The sequence below is a fragment of the Oryzias melastigma genome, linkage group LG15 (genome assembly GCF_002922805.2).
Source record: "Oryzias melastigma strain HK-1 linkage group LG15, ASM292280v2, whole genome shotgun sequence".
NCBI classification, from domain to species: domain Eukaryota; kingdom Metazoa; phylum Chordata; class Actinopteri; order Beloniformes; family Adrianichthyidae; genus Oryzias; species Oryzias melastigma.
Window position 1 is genome coordinate 6,827,857 of NC_050526.1, and position 5,428 is coordinate 6,833,284.

The following is a 5,428-nucleotide window of genomic DNA, read 5'->3' on the forward strand; positions in this document are numbered from 1 at the left end:
TTTTTTTTTGGCTCAGTCTTTCAAATATCCTTCTCCTGATGGACAACACTCACAAAAACAATTTAGCTTAAAAAGTGCATTTATTTCTTTATTCAAATCGTTGTGAATCAAGAACAGGCAAAACGCTGTTGAAAAAGCTTGTAGTTGTGATGTACGGTCATTGACTGTATATGAGAACTGGACAGAGTGAGTGCGATGTCACCCATAGAAAACGACTATGCAGTTCCAACCAAATTAAATCGATTCGGTAGCCATTCATTCCGCAAAATGTCCGCCATCTTGTTTGAACCAGACCTCCTCAGTAAGCCATGATTGACTGTGTCGATCTTAGTCTACATTTCTATGGGAAACACTCTGTCCAATCAGCAGTGAGCATGTTGGAAGGCCATGCCTTTCCCACTGAAAGTGGGCTCAGGAGAATCTGTCAAATGGTTCAAACGTTCGACGTAAGGCCCACTACTTTTATCTAGGCATCTGATTGGTCAGTTTATAACTTGAATAACTTGTGCCACGGCAAAAATATAATGAAAAAAAAATATTAGCACTAATATGTTAAAAAGATGCACCAGAGCAAGAATGGTTATTCTGACAAATGCAATGACTGAGTAATAGCTGTTTATTTATCAATACAAGTCTAGGGATTTTAACTATTTGGGACAAGAGGGTGCTTCCTGTTTGGAACACGAGGGGGGACGGTTTACTCTGTCCAGTTCTCTGTATACAGTCAATGTGTAGGGTCTACATCAGATTCCATAAGCTCCCTGCATGTATGTCTTTGTTTTCCTCGTCAAAGCTGGCATCCAAACTATGAATGCATAGCTCCAATATTGCTTGCCATTTTTGTTCAAGCCATAATGTTATGTTAGGGTTGTAAGGGTCTGTAAGCTAGTGACTATTAATAGGACTTTAATTATATTTCTTCTGTGTTTTAATTAATAAGAACCATCAGATAAAAACATGTCTTAGTAATAATAATTAAAAAAAAACCTCTGAGAAATCAGGTATTGTCAATCATATTCTTATTTCAGATTTCTGTATTGTTATGTTCGAGGGAACTGAGCTCTGTCCAAAAAAGAAGGCCAAAGGGTCTTGTGGCATTCCTATAGAAAGTAAATAAAAAAACTAAACAAAAAGAAAAGAAAATTCCCTGTTTAAAGTGTTTATTCTGACTTAATAGTATGTTTTGTAGGATTTTTTTCAAAATAAAATGGTAACCCAGGTGCAACTTTGCAAGCCAGATTACATAGATTCCATACCAGCAATTTATGGGCTAGCAATAACACTTTAAAAGTCACTAGCAAAAAATGTCATTTTTTTCAATATAATGTAGACCAATTCTCAACATTCTGTAAATTTGGAATAATTTGCCCAACAGAACCTTTTAGGAAGTACATTAATTTCGGTTGTTTTCTCGTATTTTTCCATGAAGTCCTGAACTTTGAGACCTTATGTGCATGAAAAAAATAGTGTATAAAGGCATTTTAGGTGTAGGTTTTCTTCTATGAGCATAAAAGGCAAAATAACGGTTGCACTGAAACAATCAGTAACAACAGTTGACAATGTTGAGGCTGTAGTCTATTTTTGATGTGAATAAGCTAATCTTTCAACTAAGTAAACAGTAAGGAAAGGGAACCTGTCCTAAATGGTACATGAGATAGACACAATTCAGTGGGAAAAACTGATTTTCTGCTGGACAAAAACAAACTTTTACTTGCAGAGATTCAGTCGTTAAAATTTTCTCCACCAGTAGAGCTCATAAAATATTTCAGCACTCATAAACCCAACTAAAGATTGACTTCTTACACCAGGAAGTGCAGCCATGCATGTTGCTTCTCTTTCTGTAATCTATCTTGTACTGCTTGCACAGCTGGAACTCTGTGCAGATAATGTCTGTTTGGTCGGTCATTTCGGACACATTTTAAAATCTCCCTGTTCTATGAATTCAACCCTGGAATGTTTAAAGCCTTCATACTGCCCCTGAAATCCCGCAGTGACATGAATCACATCCAATCAGACACGATAACGCTTAAATCCTGACTTCAGGAGTAAAAAGATAATGATTGGATCACTGACTCACATCATAACTCTAAGAACGACAGTGGAGTTTGGGAGGCGGGGCATGTAAGTGAACGGAGCGGTTTAATAAAAAGCAGAACTCTCATTCTGGAACCCTGTGACCCCCCCTCCATTTGCCTCACATTTTCTGGCAGAGTTCCCACTGAAACAACATGCAAACTCAGATGACTGAGCACAACATCCTCCCACCTTCCAGCCCCCACATTCTTCTCTGACAATTTGAAAATTTTCAGCGAAGGGGAGTCCATCTGGAGAGCAGCCATTAATGTTGAGAAATGTGGTTTGACACCTTGTTCACAGATGGCCACAGAGGACAGTAATGGCCACAAATCAAACTCTTCTTTGCTCATGTTACCAGCTTCTCCACCCTCTGATGCAAACATGCAAATACTTCCTGAATTACATGAATGTATTCCAGAAGTAACAACATTTTAGAAGAATTTGGAAAGATGATGTCACTACATTTGAATATTGTAAATTCCTAAATTATTCCAAAATAATCCCAATGTATTTTTGAAACTGTGAAATGATGGTAGTCTCTCCAAACTTTGTGTGCGAGGAGGAGGCATATCAACAATGTGAACCTAAAGATTGATAATCAGTGCCATGTGGTGGCTGAACTTTAGCTGAGGTTTCTGGCAGACAGAAACACACTGCGATGAAACAGTGGGATGTGTGGGTTCACCTTTTGACCTGTGGATTGCTGCTGTCACTTTTATTTGGTCTTATCTCCTTCTACCAACTGATGGATGGAGGCTGGTGCTAATACTGTTTTCTCTAAAGACGAGGTTCCTCCTCATTTTCTTTTCCTTTTTCATCTTTGCTCCTATAGTTTTCTTATTTCTTTCTTAATCTACAAAAATGTCCTGCTACTAGATTAACATGTTTTCACAAAGCCTCAACCAATTTATTCTTCCAGTACAGAACATGTATTTGAAATATTAAAGGGAATGAGGGAATTGAAAAAAATAACGACACAATCAAGTTTTTCTCTAAGTTGGAAGTCACAAAAATCATGAAGTTACTTTTGGTTCGATTTAGGTAATATTTCCATGAAAATATGTCATACTGTATTGATCTAAATCATTTAAACTTGTTTGTGGAATTCATGGATTAATCAGAAACAGAGTGAATGTTGACTTTGTGAATTCATTGGTGGGTCAAGGCTCCAAGCATACATATTTACATATTCAGAGCATGTAGGATGTTCCAAGTGCAGAATAATTTATCTTTGACATGGTCAAAAAGTTTTCCGCATTGATGTAGCAAACTACAAAAAGAAAAGCATGGCCTGCCAGCATTCAAGCAGTTCAAGTTCAGTGTGTTCCTTGGGAGAGAAGAACTCCCTTTGGTCTGACGTTAGAATTAGTAATTTTGCAGTTTAGTTTGAGCCACAAAAAAGTCAGTCGATCCTTCTTAAAGAAAGAAAGTTAGTGTTTTTTTTTTACTTTGTAAATAAGATTTTTAGCTCTTTAGATTTGAAATTGGTTTATTTAAAAAAAACAAAAAACTAAAGACCATAAATAAAATAATCTATACATAGATATATCAAACTTAGAATAATTAGCCCAGAACTGATTGAGAAATGCATATATCCACATACACATGTAAATAATTAAATTATAACTACTCTTAATCATAAATACTCATACTGGCATTTTTACACAAAGTACACGAGGCATTGAAACCATTAATATTAAGCTTGTCAAAAGGAGTTAAATTAATTGCTTGAAAAGGAGTGGGAGGAATTCGTTCTAAATTAATTCCTACCCCATTGTGTTTTATGATTATATCAGTTGCTTAAAAGGGAGCAGAAGGAAGCAAATTTATACAACCCCATCCCTTTAACGTAATGTTTCACTTTATTTTCTTCAGGTTCTTAACTTCTAATCAGATATTTATACTTTACCATCACAAATGCAGATCATTTAAAAAATCCATATGTATAAGAAAATCAAATGACATAAGAAGACAATACATTGCCAGAAATCATTATAACGTGTCACAGATCAAGTGCTTAGTGTTTGTTCTTAGAAATTAATTAAAATTATAGCAATATTCAATAAATTATTAACCCCTTTGCTATTTTATGGGGACCAGATGACCCCAGCCTTAAATTGACCTGTTATCCCTCCCATAACAAATGTTGACGAAGGTGGACAGGATTTCAAGTCTGCCATGGACAACAGTGGAAATAAAAAAAAAATCATAAAAAAAACAAACTTCAGTGCGCTGTCTTATGGGGTCCAGATGACCCCACTCCCAATGTCAAAATTCCTAGGATAACACATTTATACAAATCACTCAACATGTATCCTCTGAAATCATTTTTACAAATCACATATTAGAAAACAAAGTCAAGTGCTTATTGAGTATGATTATAAAATATAGTTGCTTTAATAATGAATAATTGATTTACTGGTATTATTATTAATAATATTGCTATTAATGTTGTTACAAATATGCAGGTAGACTGCTGAATCCAGGAGTTTTATTAGACAGATGGGTTGATAGAGCAGACACCAATATAAGTCCATGAAGCTAAGGCAGGATTGGGTTAGCAGAGATCAATAACAAGCATATGAGTTTCAGGGATCAGACTTCAGATGTCATATGGAGATGCGGCAGACAGAGACCCAGAGCAGAAACAGGGTCAAGAAAACAGAATGTCAGGTCAGAAGAATGACGCTTGGTAATGCACTTTGGTACGACACAAACAATACTTCGCACTGAGCAAGGCTCAGTGTGCTGCTTAAGACTCGGGTGCGTTATTGAGATTCAGGTGAGCAGAATTCGGGTAGTACATGTTGAGGTGGTTGGGAGATGTGGAGAGTCAATAGCTTGGAGATGACTCCCACTATTGACCAGACTCCTGACAATTATCATTATTGTTTAGGTCAGAATCAGTGTCCTTGTCTCAGCTGAATTAAGTAACAGATATGGTTGATGATATTAAATGGCACGTCCATATTCTGTAGATAATTAATGGCGGCTCCAAGATTTGTATTTATTCTTCTGCTGTCAAACTGACAGTCTTCCTTCTAGTTTTAGTGTTGTTTTTATAGGTCTTTAAGCTGTCATATGTGCAGACAGTGTTTATTGGCATAATTTTTCTCAGATCTCCTTACAGTTAAATATGAAATCGAGTGTGACTGTAGGTGTTGCTCCTGGTTCACCGAGTTTCTCTTTCAGGAAAAAATTGTGACTTTTGGATTTCCTCTTGTGTTGGACTCATAAAATGGGTGTGGGACACTAATTATTATTAAAGTGAGTAAACCGTGAGACTGAAAGTGCTCTCAGAACCTTTTGTTGGTTGCAAACGTCTCATCAAAGCCATCACAATGGTTGAAAT